Source organism: Bos grunniens, chromosome 11, assembly GCF_055505025.1.
Source record: "Bos grunniens cultivar Pamir isolate PY7600 chromosome 11, Bosgru_T2T1.0, whole genome shotgun sequence".
NCBI lineage: Eukaryota > Metazoa > Chordata > Mammalia > Artiodactyla > Bovidae > Bos > Bos grunniens.
In genome coordinates this window covers 34396615-34419756 of record NC_141175.1, presented here as the reverse complement: position 1 = coordinate 34419756, position 23142 = coordinate 34396615, and the positions used below count along the sequence as shown (strand labels likewise).

Below are 23142 nucleotides of genomic sequence, written 5' to 3'. Positions count from 1 at the left end.
GACTGAGATTCTGAGCTCCCAATGCAGGGAGCCCAGGGTTCGATCCTTGGTCAGGGAACTAGATCCCATATGGTGCAACTTCAAGATCCCACAAGCCACAATAAAGACCCAATGGAGCCAAACAAATATACAAAATTTTTAAAGTGTTTCTATATCATTAAAATGAGTTCATATACTATCTTTAAAGGCCATCAAATCTTTAGAATCTAGGACTTGTTGTTTCAAACTTATTGTTTCAAACTTATTAATGCATAATGCTTATTACTCTCTACACAATATCATGACAACTTGTTATTTGGTCAGAATAATGCTTTGCAATGGCACTTGCTTACTCTGTATTAAAGAAAACACAGCCACTTTAAACTCCTGCTTGTTTACTTGACTTCCCCAAATCTTTATGTTCTCCTCCCCTCTAGCTTTCAGATGAGGTTTTTTTTTTTAATGTTTTCTCTTTCTTGTTCTTAAAATTCAAACCAAAAAAACCTTTCAAGCAACCTCTTCTCTGGCGTTTTTATCAGAGAGACAAAACATCTGCTTAAACAAATTAAATCAGTGCTGATCCACTCAGGATACCACCAGCCAAAGCACAAAACCATTTCATTCCAACAGAGAAGCAGGAGGAGGTGGGTGGGAAGGATCTTCAAATGGTATTAGGCAACAAATGACTTAATGGAGAAGATGAGGACTCTTCCCTACCAGAAAATAAAGGACATTTCTACTTTTGGCACTTAACAATTTAGGAGACACGGCTTGTTAAGAATGATGTGTATGGTGGGGGGCGGGGGCGGGGGGAGATGTACTAGTAAAATTTAAGCATACTGTTCTCTAATTCCTTAGCAATATCCTTAGCAATATTATCTCATCTTGGCATTTTTTTTCTTCTACTCTCCAGGAAGTCTGTACTCTCACACTGCTGCGCATGTAGCTGCTTCAAAATTTAGAACCAGACCTGTCTCTTCAAGACCTCCAAGTCAGTCTCAGTTTCCACTCCCAACAAATGTGGGAGAAGAACCTCTGCCTTTCACCCCAACTTATTATTCTTCCCAGGGGTCCTTGGCTTTTGCTACTAATTTTGTTTTATCTAACATTTATACCTCAACATCCATGCTCTTAACTATGAATGCCATCGCTTCCATTTTTTACTTTAATAAATAAAATCTGTCACTTACAGAATGCTGTGCAAGAAACTGAGGTTCCCTGATAGCTCAGTTAGTAAAGAATCCACCTGCAATGCAGGAGACCCCAGTTTGATTCCTGGGTCGGGAAGATCCACTGGAGAAGGGATAGGCTACCCACTCCAGTATTCTTGGGCTTCCCTTGTGGTTTAGCTGCTAAAGAATCCTCCTGCAATGTGGGAGACCTGGGTTCAATCCCTGGGTTGGGAAGATCCCCTGGAGAAGGGAAATGCTGCCCACTCCAGTAATCTTGCCTGGAGAATTCCACGGACTGCATAGTCCATGGGGTCGCAAAGAGTGCAACATGACTGGAAATTAGTGCAAGAAATTAGAGCAATGGTCCTCCCTTCGCTATAGGGCCAATCATACACTGTTACCAAAGGTGATAGATGACAAAGAAAAGGTGGAAAGACTGAGTCCTCAGGATCCAATCAATATAAACACTACCACTGCTACTACAGCCTTTCACTTTACCATTCCTTTTTTTTTTTTTTTTTTTTTGTGGCTATGCTGAGTCTTTGTTGCTGCATGGGCTTTTCTTAGTTGTGGTGAGCAGGGACTACTCTCTGTTGCAGTGCGTGGGCTTCTCATTGCAGTAGCTTCTCTTGCTGCAGAGCATGGACTCTAGGGCACATGGGATTCAGTAGTTGTGACACATCAGCTTAGTTGCTCCACAGCATGTAAGATCTTCCTGGATCACAGGTCGAACCCGTGTCTCCTGTGCTGGCAGGTACATTCTTTACCACTGAGCCACCAGGAAAGTCCTTACTGTCCCCTTTTAAAGCCCCAAAGTAGTATGCATGTTTTTTGGCCTTTAAGTCACTTTCCTTCAAATCTCTTGAAGAAATGTTGCTTTGCTCTCTCACAGAGGCATTACTTCTGGGACACTGCTATTTCTCTATAGGTTTGTAGGACTCCACAAACCATCTCTCGAACAATGCTAATGTAAGAACCAAAAAGACAACCCACGTAAACCCCTTAGTACAGTTTCAAGCATGTTAGCTAGCCTAAGTGTTAGATCGTATTACTTTTATTACAGACAAGAAATGAAGGCCAAGAGATGAAGTCATTTGCCTATTTTAAAAAATTCATTGTTAACCAAGCTATTTTTCTGTCTCCAGTATAAAGTTATGTCTACTATTATACTGGGCTTCCCTGGTGGCTCTGACAGTAAAAAATCCACCTGCAATGCTGGAGACCTGGGTTTGACCCCTGAGTTGGGAAGATCCCCTGGAGGAGGGCATGGCAACCCACTCTCTCTTGCCTGGAGAATCCCCAGGCACAGAGGAGCCTGGCGGGCTATAGTCCACGGGATCGAAAAGAGTCATACAGTCAACTAGGCACAGCACAGCACTTCTATACTACCAAAAGATTACTACAGAGCAGAACAAAGGAAGTATTTAAGTTTATAGTCTCTGGAATTTAAAAATCCAAGGATTCATTCAGTCATTCAACTCAATCTCTCCATTCCATAACTTTTATCAATTGCTCTTTCTTCTTCTCTTTGTGCTATGCTACAAAATGATGATGACAGGCACAAATCTAAGAAGTTCAAGCCCACTTCTAACTCATACTGGTTTATATCAACCTCCCATTAATTGGTTATCTTGGTTATCTTTCACTGCAAGCATAGAACAAATAAGGAATTGTTTTTCTATTTAGAGGGCTCCCAAGACTGCTAAAAACAAAGCACTCTACTTCTAAACTGTTAAAATTAACCATTTCTAAATCAAATAGAGTAACAATTATATAACAATATAGAAAGCATTAATTCCAAATTGCCTGAAAGGAGCACCCTCTTACTTGCCCTTTACATTTCCTAAAACATTCCACATGCTGCAGAGTGATTCCATGCACGCCCACAGAAGTCTTCCTTACCTAGATTTCAAGTCACAAGGTTGTAAAAAGCTAGATATAACATGAAAATACTAATAAATAGAGAACTTACTATCATCTACCTCTCAGCCATCACATGGACATCCTTATTATGTCTCTTACTATATGTTCCAATAATACAGTGTAAATTTAGTTATAAACAGAGACTGGAAATCCAGTAAAAGGTGCACTGTGACAACAGGGAAGGAGTTCCCTGGTGGCACAGTAGATAGGAATCTGCCTGCCAATACAGAGGACAAGGTTTCAATCTCTGGACCGGGAAGACTACAGATGCCATGGAGCAACTAAGCCCACACTCCACAGCTAATGAGCCCAGGCACTCTGGGGCCCACGAGCCGCAACTGAGCCTGTGGTGCTGCAACAACTGAACTCCATGTGCCCTAGAGCTGCACACAGCAACCACTAGGCCTGCGCACCTAGAGCCCGGGCCACACAACAAGAGAAGCCATGGTGAGAAGCCCACACTTCACAACAAAAACCCAGCACAAACAAAAATAATAAAATTTTAAAAATGATAGGGAAGAACTGCTAAGTCACTGACAAAGGAATAGATAGTTAACCGATAAACAGATAAGCAGAAGTGGGCCTAAAATTAAAATTATATGAACAAAGGGTTAAGAGAGTCTCTTGAAGAAACAAGACTATTAAACATGTTTTTAATGACTTTCAATGTTCATACTATAAAAGTCAAAAGATTCAAGGATTTTATTTACATAATTTTATCAGAAAAAGTATGCCAACCTTTCCAACATTAGATTCCTTCTCTCAATGCCAAAAAGTAACCAAGAATTAGTTATCTAAATTTTGTCAAATACAAGACAAAACAAACTAGGTTTCATTAAGTTTTAATTCCATTTCTCAACAATTTCCCAACATTTTTGGGTTTTCCATTATTTGCTAGGAAATTTTACTGTTTTGAATGGATTCCCTTTAAGTGACTTTTCCCAATATCATTATTTCATACATTATCCTACCATTTGACTTTTCATTTTGTGTCAGTCTGTCCTACTAGATTATAAATTGAGCTAGGATGGACCACAGAGGCAATGAAGAGGTACACACCACTAGTACTCAAACTTTTTTTTCTGAGGACCCCTTGTAACTTCTAAATTACTCAAAAAGCCCAATGAGCTTTTATGTGGATTATATAAATTTATAGTTACCATATCAGAAATTAAAACTAAGAGAATTTTTAATTATTAATGCAAGAAATTGAGCTTCCCTGATAGCTCAGTTGGTAAAGAATCCACCTGCAATCAGGAGACCCCAGTTTGATTCCTGGGTGGGGAAGATCTGCTGGAGAAGGGATAGGCTACCCACTCCAGTATTGGGCCTCCCTGGTGGCTCAGCTGGTCAAGAATCCGCCTGCAACGCCCATGACCTGGGTTCAGTCCCTGGGTTGGAAAGATCCCCTGGAGAAGGGACAACTACCCACCCACTCCAGTAATCCTGCCTGGAGAATTCCATGGACTGTATAGTCCATGAGGTCGCAAAGAGTCAGACACAACTGAGCGACTTTCACTTTCAACGTATTTTAAAATATATAAACCCATAAATATATTTACGAAAAATAATTATATTCTCCAAAACAAAAACAGCGAGAAGAGTGGCATGATTTTACAGGTGTGTAACTTTAATGTCCAGCTTAATAGTCCACAATTTTCATATCTACTTCAGCATTCAGTCTGTTGCAATTCACTGCTTTGACTGGAACATATGAGGAACATGAAGTATAGAAGAAAGCCTAGATGGATGAAGATATGTAGTTGGAAAAGGAGGACTATTTTAAGAGCTTATTCAGATAATCCTAAATATTCTTTGACATAAGAAAACTCACCAAGCTGTACTTTTTAAAGATTAGTTGCAATGTGGAACCTAAAATCATAATGAATTTTTCATATTCTATTACATTAAATTCATCAGTTACTTTACACTCTTAGTGGATCTTTTTATCCTTGCATGATTTTATAACATCATTTGGAAAACATTAGTTCACTAAGCTACACAATCCTTCCAAATGCTGACACATCTCATTACACAATATGAAAAAAATTATTTGCTAATATTAACATGGACCTCATCAAGAGAATCTCGAAGAATTGGAAAGCTGTCAAGTTCATGGAAGCAGACCCAAGTTTTCCAAAATTCTAATTTTCATTTAAAAGCATAAATTTTTCGTTGGCAACAAATACTGTCATTTCATTCATTTGAAAAAGTGTCTGCCAAATACTCAAGTCTGAATAACCACAGGATGCCAGTTGTTCTTTCAAGGATAAATGGAGTTTCTCAAAAAAAAAAAAAAAAAAAGTGGCCAATTTAAACAATTTCACAAGTGCTTTTCCTTGAAACAGCCATTACGGTTACAGAATGAGGCAGAAGTATTTTATATTTACTTCCCATTTTGCACTCATGGATCAAGATACCTAAAATTTCTTTTGGCTTCATCAAGGACATTCTTAGTGAAATTAAGCTTTGTTTTCTCCTGTGAGTCCATGGTGGTAAAGAACACAATACTAACAAGTCCAGCTTGGTGCCACTGTCCTGATTCACACAAAGACCAGCGATTTCATATAAAATGATAAACTTTACAATTTACCACAATGAAAAATGGCAAATAACATCTTGGAATTAATATGAAAATAGTTTTGACTTTCTGGTCAAAAAAGATCCACAGGTGGGGTCTGAGAAGATCCAAATTTTGAGAACCACAGAGGTAGATGAATATATGTTGATAGTCTACATGCTATAAGATGTTAGATAGCTTTCATTATGTATTTTATTTGCGCCTTCCAATATTCTTGCAAGATTTTTTTTTTCTTAACAGATGAGGAAATTTAGGTGGAGTCAAAAAAACAAATCCAAATGTTTCTAATTGCAAAGCTTTCTATTTCCATGTTTAAGACCTGGCTCTGATATAGCTGACACATTATCAAGGTCATTCAACTTTGCTTCACACACATGAAATGTAATAGTAACCTACCTTGCCCTCTTCAGAACTGCACAAGGCTCATAAGAAGGAAAGCAGGAGTACTCCAAAAATTTTGCTGAACTATATTAAGTATTATGAAATAAAAATCAATTCCAAAAAGGAAAAAAAAATCCAGGAAGTTCAAAAAGAGGTACAGTCACTCCATTAAGTGACTGTGAAAATGTAATGATTTTTAAAATGGTTTAAAACACACACACACAGATAAAACCAGACTTAATAAATGTTTTGCTCAGACCACAAGTTCATGATTTAATCTATTCCCCACCATGTCTACTGCACTCTAGCCTACAAACAAGCTCAAATTTCTCAACTTTCCAGAAGAGCCAAAAGATTTTGTGAAAAGGCCAGAAGTCAAACAGAAAAAAAGAAACTTAAAGCTGAGAAACACAAACTTCCATGGTAAAGCTGGCATAAAAAGACAAATAATAAAGAAATGGGGTGAAATGATAAGAACAAGTGAAAAATCTGGGCAGAGGTTATATGGATATTATTTGTATTATTTTTGGAACTTTTCTTTAAGCTTGACATTAAAAATTAAAAATGTGCAAAAAAAAAAAAAAAAAAAGAAAGCACAGCAGAGACAAAAAAAAACAAAACAAAACAAAACAAAAAAAAAATATCAGCATACACAAAAGTAGAGAGATAGTATAATGAACCCCCATATATCATTACCAAGTTTCAGTGATTGTAAACATTTTGTCCATCTTATTTCATGCACCCTCCTTGCAAAAAAAAAAAAAGTTTCAAATCCAAGGAGCCCAATCATTAAAATCAAGAAGCTCTCAGAGTATTTATAGCTGCCCATCCTTCATGGTTCAATATAACAGGCAATCAAAAATAAGGAGAAATCAAAGACTAACACACATGGAAATATAATGCTCCAAAACCAAGACTGTTACCGATTTTTAAACATCTTGCTACCTAAGACATTAATATCTTCAACATATGCCTCAAAAGTTTAAATTATAGGAAAACATAAATCTGAAATGCCAGAACACTGTAATCCAACAGTTTCAAAGACAGTTAGGATTATCTTTTTTAAATACAAAGGCCAACATGCAGTTTACTGACATCAACTAGACAGGTGCTTGCTACTGGTGACAGGACCATTAGCTTTAATCACAGTTTAAAGCCAATTTGGGGGCCATAAAAATTTCAAAGCATCTCGATGTCTAGAGAGGAAAAAGAGGCTGCCATTAGACACTAAGAATGCATTAACAGCTCTAATTAAAATATATATATATATATATGAAATTATAGATGTAACAGGCATAAGGCAAATCAGAAATTCTTAAATTTAAAATACAAAGAGGTGCCTCAGTAGTCCCGTCCCCTAGCTACAGTGTACTGTATTCTCTCTCAACAATGAATCATCTGTGTGGAATGATACACTAACTGCTCTGCAAAAAACCTTTTTATTAAAAGACAATAAATAAAACATACAACAACTCTTTCTTTTCTCTAACTTCTACCAAAGAGGTATGAGATATCTTTAAGTTTGTTTAACTGGCTTTAATTAAGCCTTGCCCACAGAGTCTGAGAAAATGACTCAGCAAGACTCAGCCCATATGTTAACTAGAGTTAAGTGATTAACACAATTAAGTTAAACACACATTTCTCTAACATGCCCAATTTACAGATAAAGAGGCTCAAAGGTTAAATTACTTGCTTAAGCTCACAAAGCAAATTAACCATGATGAGAATTCTGTCCCCTGGCTCAGTATCTTTCACATGTATTTGGGCACTAAAAGATCACTTCTCAAAAACTAAAGGCTCAGTGTCACAGTCACCAACAGGCACTTTCATAAATACTTTCTTACGATCCTTGAACATTACTCAGTATACAAGTAAGAATTTAAATACACCTTTGATAAGTCTTCACTAGAAAAGTTCAACTCTAATCCATTCTGCATGGTCTGGACCAACCACCATTTAAAAATTTTAATCTTAACCATGTCACATACCTGCTTAGACTTTCAGTGTAATTCAAATTGTTAGTATGGACTACCGGACTCTGGATGATCAGGCCAGCACCTCTGCTTCAACAGCTACTGCTTCTGCTCGCCTTACCTGACTCACCCCTGCAGCATACGCCTTTCAGTTCTTTGAACTAGATAAGCTGTTTTACTCACCAAGGACCTTTCCCTGACTATATCCTCTGTTGAAAAATTTCTTCCTTCTCTCCTCATTCTCCTAACTTCAAATAGTATCTCAGATAGCATCATAAATTCCAGTTCCTCAGGACAGAATTCCATGAGCCACCTCCCCAGTCCCTGATTCATTCTGATTTCACAATATATTTTCTATTCATAGTAACTATCTAATTAGAGAAATATTCTGGTTGATGTTTCTGTTTGATGCATGTGTATCACCCTCACCAACCTACTACAAGCATGGTGATCACTAAGTCTGTTTGACCAGAAGAGTCTTCATTTGCGATGTTTCCCAAAATGCTGTGTTCCAATTTACTGTCTCAGACTCCACATTTTAAACAAAGACGCATTAAAGTAAGTGGAGAGTTTGGCAGACTGGTAACTAATTTCTGCCAAGGTTCTACCAAGTAGTTATGTGAGGCACATGTTCAGTGCAAACAGTTATCACTTTTTAACACATGGTTACATCTAAAAAGATGACCAGAGATAACCTGTTGCTCTTTTCCAACCCTTTACAAATTTAAAACAACTGACATTTCCCTTTCTAACATAGCAAGCTGATATCAAGCGTAATAAAAGGCAGCCAGCCAGTTCCCTCTGATTTTTTGGGTTTTTTTGACTTCCTATGCAGCTTGTGACGGAGAAGGCAATGGCATCCCACTCCAGTACTCCTGCCTGGAAAATCCCATGGATGGAGGAGCCTGGTAGGCTGCAGTCCATGGGGTCGCTAAGAGTCGGACACGACTGAACGACTTCACTTTCACTTTTCACTTTCATGCATTGGAGAAGGAAATGGCAACCCACTCCAGTGTTCTTGCCTGGAGAGTCCCAGGGACAGGGGAGCCTGGTGGGCTGCTGTCTCTGGGGTCGCACAGAATCGGACACGACTGAAGTGACTTAGCATAGCAGCTTGTGAGATCTTAGTTCCCAGAACAAGGACTGAACCCTGGGCCACTGCAGTTACCAAAGGATCGCCAGGGAAGTCCCCAGTTCCCTCTGGTTTTAACAGATGCTGGAAAGAGAACGTTTGAAGCTGCTGCCTCGAAATGCAGTAAGTTATCAGGTCACCAGTCAGTGCAATAAATGGGAAAATTACTGGGTTGGTCAAGAAGTTCCTTTGGCTTTTAAGTAAAAATAAAAGACATTTTTCATATTCACCAAGAACGTTATTGAACAACATATTCCGTTTTGTTTCAGCACCTGCCATTTTCCAGGCAACTTTATAATTCCATCTTCCCCAAGCTTTTTATCTTTTTGAGCAAAGAACTCTTTCAGGTATGTTTTACAATCTTCAGGGAATTGAAATTTGTTCCACTAAGAGAACTCTGTAAAGACCGAAGTAAATGGAAATCCAAAAGTGCAATGTCTGGAGAATATGGCAGATGAATCAACTTTCCAGCCAAGCTATAACAGTTTTTGCCTGGTCATCCAAGAAACCTGCAGTCTTGCATTATCTGATGGAAGAGTAGGTGTTTTCTGTTGAATATTTCCTGACGTTTTTAGTTGAGTGCTGCTTTCAGGTGGTGTAGATGGGAGGAGTACCTGTTGGAACAAATCTGATGGTCTTCCAGAAGGAGATATAATAGAAGACTCCCTTCCAATCATACCAAGTACACAACATCACTTCTTTGGATGAAGACCAGCCTTGGTGTGATCCGTTTATGTCACTTGCCCTACTGGTCTCTTCTGTTCCACATTATTACATAGAATCCACTTGTCATGAACCATCACAATATGTTTTAAAAATGGAACAGTTTCATTACATTTAAGTAGAGAATCACATGTAGAAATATAGTCAAAAAAGGTTTTTTACTCGTAACTTACGTGGAACCCAAACATCAAAATGACTAACGTAATCAAGATGATGCAAATGATCTTCAACACTTGATTTGGCTATTCTGAGTATGTTGGTCTACCTCCCCGTATGGCTTAATGTAAACTGTTCTCAATTAATGTCTCGATTTGCTCACTATCAACTTCAATTGGTCTACCCAACAGTGGAGCATTGTCCAGCAACAAATCTCCAGCACTATACTTTGCAAACCACCTTTGACAGGTTGTCACAGCACCTTCTCCACACACTGCACAAATCTTTTTTGCCTTTCAGTTCCATTGTTACCTTTCTTGAAATAATAAAGTATAATACACTGAAAATGCTTTTTCTTCCATCCTCAGTATTGGTTACACAAAAATTCACCAATTTTCTAAGTTGGTTTTTTTAATGCACACTGATGTGACAGCTATCACAACAGAATCTATCTAAATTGTTTCAAATAAAGTTAAAGACAACTAAGTGCTACTAGAGCCATCTTATGGGAAAAAACTGAAGAAATTTTTTGGCTAACCTAATATATATGTATGTGAAATTATTTTAAAAAGTATTCATAATAAAAATGCTTTCACTATGATAATTTTATCATTATACAGTTTATATCTACAACCAAACTATATTCTACAGTAAGCCCTTTAAGCAGCAACTCAGAAAAAGTTCATGTTTAAAGTGTTAATACTGACAAAAAGTAACAAGTCTGAAGCATCATCAGCATTTAATTCAAAAGACAATAGTTACTTAAGACTGTGTCCAAAGAGGACAAGAACAAATGAAGCTACAAAAGATTTTTGTGAAGCATAGTTTAGGTCAAATGAGAGTTCCTCTAAATTTTCGTTTTTTTCAATTTCTTTTCACTCAAAAACTTTTAATGAGTCAATAATCATTAATCTGTTGGCTTCATTAGCAGAATAACTTGACAAAAAGATAGTCATGTTTCAAATAGGAAAATCATCACCCCATTAATGGCATGTTTTCCTTCATCCAATTTATGGAATCAAAATTAAGCTTTCAGCACCTAAAATAATACCACAATTTGAAAATTACATGTAAGAGGACAGTTACACAAACACCATGGCAAAATGGTTATTTATACTTCTATAAATTTTAAAAATATTTTCAGAGTCCCAGGGTCATTACAAGTGCTATCTAAAAACACCAAGTAAGCCTTTCTGTGGGCAACAAACAGGAACAGAAAACACTTGAAGGCACATGATAAAAGACTGGGGACTTTCTAAGGAGGTTTTGTTTCACAACTGGACTCAACATGAAACCATGAGAATAAGAACTTGAGGGACTACTGGTTGTACCATACTTCCATTTACCAGGTACACCTCCCCCTATAAAGTTTTGTGGCTAAGTATTAAGAATAAAGCTTTGGGGAACTTCCCTGATGGTCCAGTGGTTAAGAATCCACCTTCCAATGCAGGGGACACAGGTTTGGTCCCTGGTTGGGGAACGGAGATCCCACAAGCCACATGGTACAGTCATAATAATAATATAAAAAGAAATGAGAAAAAGATGAACATTTTCATCAACCCAAAATGTTAACAACTGATTCATTCATGGATCAAACCAACAAGTAAAATGCTATTAAAAAAATAAGATAGACCCCAGTCTCATAGCACAGTCCTTACCCATGATGTGTTAATTACAAAGAGGGAAAATATCTTTAGTGGATAAACCCGGCAGATTCCATCTTACCCAAGGGCTCACACTTAGCATCTCCAATAACAGGACAAAATAACATTATGCACTGAGATGTGATGCAATGAGAAAGACACATCACCTAAGCAGCATTTTTGCCAAAATGTTTAATTCTAATCTAATCATGAGGAAAAAATAAAAAGATTTTCACTCAGTCATGTCTGACTCTGTATGACCCCATGGACTATAGCCCGCCAGGCTCCTGTCCATGGAATTCTCCAGGCAAGAATTACTGGAGTGGGTTGCCATTTCCTTCTTCAGGGGATCTTCCCAACCCAAGGGTCTCCTGCATTGCAAGCGGACTCTTTACCATCTGAGCCACCAGGGAAGCAAATCCAAAATGTGAGCCATTTTCTTAATAAAATATTTAAGACATAAAATATTTAAGACATATTCATACAAAAAGGTCAATGTCAGGATCTGATTTGCTCTAGATTAAAAAAAGCAGAGACAGGACAACTAAATTCATAATCCTGAATTGGACTCTGGACACCTCCACCACCAGCCACCCCCCAGTCAAAGAGGCAAAAACCTTGAGGAAATATGAATAAGAGCAAAAAAGAGTCGGACCCAGCTGACAACTAAACAACAACAAATATTAAATTTCTTGAGTGTAATTATGATATTGTAGTTATATAAGAGAACATTCTTGTTTTGAGGGGATACATACTGGAGTATTTAGGGATGAAGTAACATGATATCTGCAGCTTACTTTCAAATTCTCAAATGGTCTAGCAAAAAAATAAAAAATACAAATAGTACGAGTGCACAAATGCAGCAAAATGTTAATAATCAGAAAATCTACATGGATATATATGTGAATAGTCACATTACCTTTTCAAATTTTCAACGCATTTGAAAATTTTCAAAGTAAAAAGCTGGAAGGGGAAAAAGACATAAGGAAGAAACTGTCCCTTTTCCTCTGGATGATGTTATGACTCAGTATGTCTGGAGCCTAAACTGCTGCAGTTACCTCCACGCTGAGAGAGCTGGCTGGAGGACAAACTGAGTGGCAGGATGCAAGAGAACGTGGGTTCTTGGTGAGGTTTCGTTGTGCTGTTGTGCAGTCACTAAGTCTTGTCTGACTTTGCAACCTCATGGACTGCAGCATGCCAGGCTTCCCTGTCCTTCACTATCCCCTAGAGTTTGCTCAAATTCATGCCCATTGAATCGGTGATGCAAGCTAACCATCTCATCCTCCGCTGCCCCTTCTCCTCCTGCCCTCAATCTTTCCCAGCATCAGTCTTTTCCAGTGAGTCAGCTCTTCACATCAGGTGGCCAAAGGATTGGTGCTTCAGCATCAGTCCTTACAACGAATATTCAGGGTTGATTTCCTTTAGGATTGACTGGTTTGATCTCCTTGCAGTAGGACTCTTCAAGAGGCTTCTCCAACACCACGGTTTGAAAGCATCTAATTCTTCAGCACTCAGCCTTCTTTAGGGTCCAACTCTCACATCTGTACAGGACTACTGGAAAAACCACAGCTTTGACTATACAGACCTTCGTCAGCAAAGTGATGTCTCTGCTTTTTAATATGATGTCTAGGTTTGTCATAGCTTTCCTTCCAAGGAGCAAGGGTCTTTTGATAATCATGGCTACAGTCACTGTCCATAGTGATTTTGGAGCCCAAGAAAATAAAATCTGTCACTGTTTTCCACTTTTTTCCTTTCTGCTTGCCATGAAATGATGAGACCGGATGCCATGATCTTAGGTTTTTTTTGAATGTTGAGTTTTAAAGCCAGCTTTTTCACCCTCTTCTTTCACCTTCATCAAAAGGCTATTTAGTTCCTCTTCACTTTCTGCCATTAGAGTGATACAGACCTTTGTCAGCAAAGTGATGTCTCTGCTTTTTAATATGTTGTCTAGGTTTGTCCTAGCTTTCCTTCCAAGGAGCAAGCGTCTTTTAGTATCATGGCTGCAGTCACAGTCCGCAGTGATTTTGGAGCCCAAGAAAATAAAACCTGTCACTGCTTCCACTTTTTCCCCATCTATTTGCCATGAAGTGATGGGACCGGATGCCATGATCTTAATTTCTTGAATGCTGAGTTTTAAAGCAGCTGTTTCCCCCTCCTCTTTCACCCTCATCAAAAGGTTCTGGTTGCTGAGCATTTAATAAACTAACCCTAGAAGTGACACATCCTCAAACATTTTGCTCTTGTTTAAAGTCAGCTGGGTTTGCAGGGGATGGCAAGGGGTGGTGGCACGGGAAAGCAAGAAGCTGTCACTTCCTAATACACAAATGTATTGAAAAACAGTATTGCCATCAAAATTACATTGAGGGTGAGGAGCAAAGAATGGACTCCAAAGAAGAGGGACATCACAGTACTTATCCTTTCTATGTTATACATTCTTATGTGCTTAGTGGCTCAGTCACGTCTGACTCTTTGCGACCCTATGGGCTGTGGCCTGTCAAGCTCCTCTGTCCATGGAATCTTCCAGGCAAGAACACGAGCAGGTTGCCATTTCCTACTCCAGGCAATGTTCCAGACCCAGGGACTTGGGTTCAACCCCCGGTTTGGGAACTACGACTCCACATGCCACAAGGCAACTAAGCCCGAACCCTGCAACTAGCGAGCCCGCATGCTCCACAATAAGAGAAGACCCTCACACACACAGCAACTAGAGAAAGTCCACAACAAAGACCTTGCACAGGCAAAAAGTTTTTTAAATTTTACAAATAAAGGGGTATGATGTTTGATGGTGGGAAGATCAATGGATACTTACAATTATCAACAGAAGGGATACATGCAGGAAAAACCTGCAGCTGAGTGGGCAAATCAAATTCTTTATCTATAAAATTATATCTAGTCTGTAAGTGAATGAAAGCTCTGAAAGTGAAGTGTTAAGTTGCTCAGTCATGTTGGACTCTTTTCAACTCCACGGGACTATAATTCTCCAGCAAGAATACTGAAATGGGCAGCCATTCCCTTCTACAGGAGACTTTCCAGACCCAGAGAACCTGGGTCTCCTGCACTGCACACAGATTCTTTACCATCTGAGCCATCAAGGAAGCCCAGTCTGTTTATAACTACCACAAAATTATGTATTCAAAGAAATTACTCTTGAAAAAGAGATTTTAAATGATTTTACTCTTTTAAAAGTCTGTATTTCCAGGTTCTCTAATATATTGTACTGGAAAGAATATGGGCTTGAATCTGAGGGCCCTGGATTAATAATTCTGGTTTCACCACTTACTAGCTAGCTGTATGACCTTCTTGGCTCAATTACCTAACGTTTCTAATCCTCAATTTTCTGATTAGCAAAATGGGGATATACAAATTTCCTCAGAGGATTACTATGAGAATGAACTGAAATAACATACAGGCATACCTCGTTTTATTGCAATTCACTTTACTGTGCTTCAAAGACACTGTTAATTTTTACAGATTGAAGAGTTTGTGGCAACCCTGCAGCAAGCAAGTCTACTACTGGCATTTTTCCAACATGCTGTGTGCATGCATGGCCTTTTAAAAATCATCCACTGAAAACAGATCATGGCAGTTATGTGAGAAAACGTAATCGACAAATAGCAAGGAGGATAAGCCATGCTGTAATAGTACTCCATGGTGCATTTCAAAATTTACAAAACAACATATGCACAACTGTACTGCATATATCATGCAATACCAGGGAAACATATTGACACCATTGCTTTCAGGAAGATGTGTAAACACATCTTCCTGAAAGAAGAAAAAATTAACAAATATTTTAAATCATTTACTCTTGAAATTAAGTCAGCTGTAATGTTTTCCTTAAAATTAATGTTTCAAGACCTCCACTTGTTTCTAGCCACTCATTTCCATCAACCAACGAATTTCACCTTATAGCACATGCAAACTGTATTTGAAAACACAGTTCCCTAAAAAATTCTCACTCGACTGAAACAATTTTGAACTCAGTAAATTTGCTAAAATTCAATAGAAGATCAGGAAAAAGGCAAAATGTTCAAAGAAACATCCATTCAGCAGAAATAGTTTTATGGAGCTAAAGTTTCCAAGCAAGACTGAATGCCAAAGATGAGAATATTACCTGAGACTGAGGAAAGTTCTGAAACGGTAAACTGTGCTTAACTAAATCACTGCTGGAGTTGGAAATCATCATTTAATAGGAAGACCACAACTTACAGCAAAGAGTGAGAACATTCCTCACCAATGACTTAAACAGTGCCTGCTAAAAAAGCATAACCGAGAAAAAAGTGAAAGTCAGCTCAAGAAAATATGTGTAGCGGTCTAAAGAAATTTCAAATTACTTGTGTTTAAAAAAAAAAGTCCTATAATTTGTGGCACCTACATATAGACATCTTAATAAAGAAAATTTTTCAGAAAAGAAATTGAAGAAAAATTAGAGGTGGAAGTCATGTTATTATAGTATAGAAATTGTTATACTGAATTTATAGTTTATAAATTATAAATACATATTTATAGTTATATTGAACTATCAGGTTAACACTGAAATTATTTTTATTCCCTTAAGCACACATTAACCATTAGTCACATATAGAAGGAAACAGTACACATGTTGCTTGTACCTGTTATATAATATTTTAATTATAATATCTTACTGTACAGATAAACTGCTAAACCCTGTCTGAGTTATCCAAAAAGCCCACTATTATCAAGGGAGTCATATTTAGAGCATGGCTGACTTCCTGAAAGTCCATCATAGATGTTAGCTATAAGCTAGTTTCATTAAGATGCTCTTTATGGTCCTGACATTCACACATCTGTGCAGACCCTTCTTGAATCCATGTAAAACAGAGAAATTATTTCTGTAAATGTTTCATTCAATATGAAAAAAAAATCCTTATATTTATCCCAACTAGTTCACTCACATTTTAAAAGATAACCCTTCAACAATCCCAATACTTGAGAGTTAGTGAATAAATCTCAAATTTACCTCATCCACTCATAATTTTGTTTGGATTATATTCGCCCTCAGGCTTCACTTTTCCATCAATGCATCCCAATTTTTTTAAAATTTAATACAAGAAAGAATTTCATGATATTATAATAAATCATTCATCTATTATCTTGTACAAAAATTATTTCACAAAAGTTAAACTTTGATTAGGCATACATAAGGCACAAAAGCTCATTTTTTTTAATGTCTCCAAAATATATCAAAGTTTCTACCTTGACAAAGACTACTGGAAATAAAAGAACTTCTTCTTGGGAATTCCCTAGCAGTTCAATGGTGGGTAGGACTTGGAGTTTTCACTGCTGAGGCCCAGGTTCAATCCCTGGTCAGGCAACCAAGATCCAGAAGATCCAGCAAGCCTTGTGGGTTGCCCAAAAAATAAAAGAACATCTTCTCATTGGCCATAATCATCAATTCACAAATCTGAAACTGTAGGGACTTCCCTGATTGCCCAACAGCTAAGACTCCTCAATTCCAAGGCAGGGGGCCCGTGTTGGATCCTTGGTCAGGGAAAGTGAAAGTGAAGTCGCTCAGTCGTGTCCGACTCTTTGCCACCCCGTGGACTGTAGCCTAACCAGGCTTCTCTGTCCATGGGATTCTCCAGGCAAGAATATTGGAATGGGTTACCATTTCCTTCTCCAGGGGAATCTTCCAGGGAACTAGATCCCAAAAGCTACAACTAAGAGTTCACATGCCACAACTAAAGATTCCAGGTGCTGCAACTAAGACCTGGAGCAGCCAAATAAAGAAATACATAAAATTTAAAAAATCTGTAACTACTGTACAGTAATACAATCTTTAATCTTTGTTAGAGTTTTCAGGTTTCCTGCCTAAAATGTCTAGCTGGTCTCATTACTGCTGGCTGGGCATGTTACCTACATAACAGCAAAAGTCTGCTGCTTCTTCTGAGTCTAAAATAGAGTTAAAAATCAAAGTCAGTAAGGCGCTAAGAAAACACCAAGTACTGTGTGTGGCTTTAATTTAGGGGATTTCTAAGTATACTATATGTTTTGGGTCTGGATTATATTCAGAGTTGATGAAAGCTTAGTCTCTAGATACATGTAAGTGTTACTAGCTGACTGTTTAAAATTCTACATCTTAGGAAAAAATTCTTTCTTTCTTGAGGTATAGCAAACATAACTTTGTAAGATAAGACAACAAAACAAAAAAATGAGATGTCTTAAAGGGCATAAAGCTTGTATTTCCCACAAATATAAAATGTCTTAGAAGAGCAGCAAGTAGTGTTATATTGGTGCACTTTTCACAATTCCCCACTATAGCTGAAACTCCACAAGGACAGGCACCAAGTCTGTGCTACTCACCACTGAATCCATGGTGACTGACACACTGTAAAACCTCAACAGTAATCGCAAAGGCTTGTAATTTAATTTTCTACTTTATTTTTGAAAAGTGACTGTGTTCCCCTTGACATACAGATCTTCAATCTACTTTGAATCAGACACCACATCATATACAAAATAAACTCTAAAGAGACATAAAAGCAAATGCTGTAAAATATTGGCAATTGGTGAATGTAAAGGAAAGACGAAAGGGGATTCATTAGAGTAAATATCTTTTCTGTAGGTCTGACATTTTCCAAAAGAATGAAGTTTTTGGAACTCTTACTTAAGTAAAGAGCTGACATTTGAACAATCATTTTGATTTACATTTACCTTTCATAGCACTCTTGGAGAAGGAAATGGCAACCCCCTCCAGTATTTTTGCCTGGAAAATCCCATCAACACAGGAGCCTGGCAGGTTACAGTCCATGGGGTCGCAGAGTCAGACACAACTGAATGACTTCACTTCTTCCATAGCACTCTAGTCCATTTATTATCTTGAGTATATATCCCCACATACAAAAATATGCAGACACACACTACTGGATTTTTTAAAATTCACACATATCCATTAATGTCTAATTTAAGGAAGTCAAAGGCATGTTAGTAAGACTAAGAATATATAAAGAGGTAAAATACTCATACTTTACCAGTAGGTTTCAAACCAGCTAAAAATCAAGAGGGAGATATCTTATCATTCAAAGCCAAGTGCTACAGTATATAGGACACACTGCAATCCTCTGGCAGATTATGAGTTTGCTGAATCACTTGTTAGTATTTTATAAAACAGTATATACGTCAACAGAAAAAGACTGAAATTGAAGACTACAGTAATATTCTGTTCCAAAAGCAAAAAATACTCCTTCCCCTCAAGTAAATCAACCAAGATTATATGTCTAAAAAAAAAGAATATATTATACATCTAAATCAAACTTCTTTCCTTTTCTTTTAAATTTATTTAGCTGCACTGGGTCTCAGCTGAGGCATGTGAACTCTAAGCTGTGGCACATGGGATCTAGTTCCCTGACCAGGAATTGAACCTGGGCCTCCTGCAGTAGGAGTGCGGAGTCTCAGCCACTGGACCACCAGAAGTCCCAAAAGCTCTTTTAGCTATTGTGAATGCTGATTCCCTACTACATTTATCTAACTATTTTAAATAACAAAAATATCTGTATTTTGGCAACAAACTGGATATTTATAAAAACAGTACCAAAGTTATCATTCATCCCTAATTTTACTGGATGTTATTCATTAAAAAGTGGAGTTGAAAATCATTTGGAGTCAAAAATTACTTCAAATTCCAGTTAAACTACAGGAGAAAGATTTTTCTCATCCCTTCTCTCCAAAGTCACACCAAAACATTAAGGGAAAAAAATATAAATAGCTTACCTTGATTTCAATAATAGACATTGTAACTAACCACAACAGATGAAGAAGTTTACGACCTTAGAACCCACTGAAGCAGATACCAATGAGGAGCAAGACAACTCATGTCTCAATATAGGAGGTATCAGATACCAGACAGAAAGTGAAAGTGAAAGTCACTCAGTTGTGTCTGACTCTTTGCGACCCCATGGACTATACAATGCACAGAATTCTCCAGGCCAGAATACTGCAGTGGGTAGCTGTTCCCTTCTCCAGGGGATTTTCCCAACCCAGGAATCAAACCCAGGTATCCCACATTGCAGGCGGATTCTTTACCAGCTGAGCCACCAGGAAAACCCAACAGAAAGTGAGGGCTTGATTAAAGGTTTATAAAGACAGCCTCCATTTCACATAACCAGATATTACCACTCCACTTACAGCACGAGTCTAAAGGTTTATTCTCTAGAAAATCTGAAACTGACATACTCTGAATTTAAAAACAAGAAGCCCACTGGAGTGTGGAGATGAAACTAAAACCAGGGAGATTAAAAAGCCCCACCCATGTTCACAAAGCTCATAAACATCTTTCAACCACTTCTTTTTTTGCATTACAAAAAAAAAAAAAAAAAAACTGTATTGAAGCATAGCTGATTCAATGACCCATTCTCAATTATAAATGTACACCCTGAAACACCAATCATTAGCAAAAGGCCTATAAAATAAAATATAGAATAAAACAAACATCGGGGGAGGGGGCAGAGGGTAGGCATGGAAAACCTGAAAGAAAAGAGTCAAAAAATAAAATGTAGAATAAACTATCTTCCAAAAAAGTTACTGTATTTATAAAACAAAAACAGAATACTTAAAAAAAAATTTTAAAGAATAAACAAGAAGAAGCACTAGAAATTTAAATATATTACAGGTGAAATAAAGTCTTCAAATAGAGAAGTTAAAAGATAAACTCAAAGAAATCTCCCAGGAAGAATGAATTAGCAAGCTAGAAAATAGAAAATTATATGATCATCCAGGAGTCCAACATCCAAAAACAGAAAATAAAAAGGAACAAAATCATAGGAGGGAAAAAAGCAAGAAAACTTGAAGTTAAGGACCTGGAAAGACCCACCAAATATTAAGGATGGATTTATCTGAAAAAACAAAAGACCTACCCACTGAGATATATCATCTGTTACCAAGAATTCAAAACACTGAAAAACCTAAAAATCTGCAGAGATAAACCAGGCCAGAAATAATGGGTAAAAAATCAGAATGGTATTGGACTTGCCAGCAACATCAGAAAGGAACTAAAAGACAAATTTTCAGTATTCTAAGGGAAAATTATTTTCAAACCAGAATCCTAGGCCCTGTCAATCTTTTCATTCAGACAAAGAATTTAGGCATTGTTAAACATGGGTGGTTGTCGTAGGTGGCTTTACAAACAGCTAGCAGAAGAACTGATGCTTTTGAACCGTGGTGTTGGAGAAGACTCTTGAGAGTCCCTTGGACTGCAAGGAAATCCAACCAGTCCATTCTAAAGGAGATCAGTCCTAGGTGTTCTTTGGGAAGGACTGATGTTGAAGCTGAAACTCCAGTACTTTGGCCACCTCATGTGAAGAGCTGATTCACTGGAAAAGACTCTGATGCTGGGAGGGTTTGGGGGCAGGAGGAGAAGGGGACGACAGAGGATGAAATGGTTGGATGGCATCACCGACTCGACAGACGTGAGTTTGAGTGAACTCCGGGAGTTGGTGATGGACAGGGAGGCCTGGCGTGCTGCAATTCATGGGGTCACAAAGAGTCGGACACGACTGAGCAACTGATCTGAACTGAAAAGAGAAGAGAAGCGAAAGGCAAGGGAGAAAGGTAAAGACAAATCAAGTTGAATGGAGAGTTCCAGACAATAGCAAGAAGAGACAAGAAAGCCATCTTAAAAGAACATTGCAAAGAGAAAAACAACAGAATGCAAAAGACTAGCAATCTCTTCAAGAAAATTAAAATACCAAAGGAACATTTCATGCAAGGATGGGCATGATAAAGAACATAAACAGTAAGGACCTAACAGAAGCAGAAGAGATTAAGAAAAGGTAGGAATAATACACAGAAGAACTATACAAAAAAGGTCTTAAGTGACCTGGATAACCACGATGGTATCGTCACTTACCTAGAGCCAGACATCCTGGAGTGTGAAGTCAAGTGGGCCTTAGGAAGCATTACTATAAACAAAGCTAGTGAAGGTGATGGAACTCCAGCTGAGCTATTCCAAATCCTAAAAGATGATGCTGTGAAAGCACTGCATTCAATACGTCCGAAAATTTGGAAAATTTGCAGTGGCCACCGGACTGAAAAAGGCCAGTTTTCTTTCCAATCCCAAAGGACAATGCCAAAGAATGTTCAATCTACCATACGACTGCAGTCATTTCATACACTAGTAAGGTAATGCTCAAAATCCTTCAAGCTAGACTTCAGCAGTACATGAACCTCTGAGAACTTCCAGATGTACAAACTGGGATTAGAAAAGGCAGAAGTATCTGAGATCAAATTGTCAACGTTCTTTGGATCACAGAGAAAGCAAGGAAATTCCAAAAAACATCTACTTCTGCTTCACTGACTTCATTAAAGCCGTTGATTTTGTGGATAATAACAAACAGTGGAAAATTCTTCAAAAGACAGGAATACCAGTACCTGTCTTCTGAGAAACCTGTATACAGGTCAAGAAGTAACAGTTAGAACCATACATGGAACAGACTGGTTCAAAACCGGGAAAGGAGTATGTCAAGGCTGTATACTGCCACCCTGCTTATTTAACTTATGTGCAGAATACATCATGCCAAATGCCAGGCTGGGTGAATCACAAGCTGGCATCAATATTGCTGGGAAAAATATCAACAACCTCAGACATGTAGATGATACCACTCTAATGGCAGAAAGTGAAGAGGAACTAAACAGCCTTTTGATGAAGGTGAAAGAAGAGAGTGAAAAAGCTGGCTTTAAAACTCAACATTCAAAAGAAACCTAAGATCATGGCATCCGGTCTCATCACTTCATGGCAAGCAGAAAGGAAAAAAGTGGAAAACAGTGACAGATTTTATTTTCTTGGGCTCCAAAATCACTGTGGACAGTGACTGCAGCCATGATTATCCAAAGACCCTTGCTCCTTGGAAGGAAAGCTATGACAAACCTAGACATCATATTAAAAAAGCAGAGACATCACTTTGCTGACAAAGGTTTGTATAGTCAAAGTTATGGTTTTTCCAGTAGTCATGTAGAGATATGAGAGTTGGACCATGAATAAGGCTGAGCACCAAAGAATTGATGCTTTTGAATTGTGGTGCTGGAGAAGACTCTTCAGAGTCTCTTGGACTGCAAGAAGATCAAGCCAGTCAATTCTAAGGAAATCAATCCTGAACGTTCATTGGAAGAACTTATGCTGAAGCTTCAATCCTTTGGCCACCTGATGCGAAGAGCCAACTCATAGGAAAAGACCCTGATGCTGGGAAAGATTGAGGGCGGCAGAAAATGAGATGGTTGGACAGGATCACTGATTCAATGGACGTGAGGTGAGCAAACTCCTGTCATGCTGCAGTCCATGGGGTTGGAAACAATCAGACACAACTTAGCGACTAAACAGGGACTTCCCTGGTGGCTCAGATGGTAAAGCGTCTGCCTACAATGCAGGAGACCCGGGTTCAATCCCCGGGTCAGGAAGATCTCCTGGAGAAGGAAATGGCAACCCACTCCAGTATTCTTGCCTGGAAAATCCCACGGACAGAGGAGC

At 38.2% G+C, this 23142-nt stretch overlaps 1 protein-coding gene and 1 non-coding gene across 2 annotated transcripts in view; one reads left to right on the top strand and one right to left on the bottom strand.

Moving 5' to 3' along the window:
* The window catches only part of RAB10 (RAB10, member RAS oncogene family), a 67258-nt gene that overhangs the window by 32748 nt on the left and 11368 nt on the right, over window positions 1-23142 (bottom strand). The gene's annotated exons all lie outside the window — the stretch shown is intronic.
* TRNAC-ACA (transfer RNA cysteine (anticodon ACA)) lies at window positions 23001-23073 on the top strand. The gene has a single exon. It is a non-coding gene; the product is annotated as a tRNA-Cys (tRNA).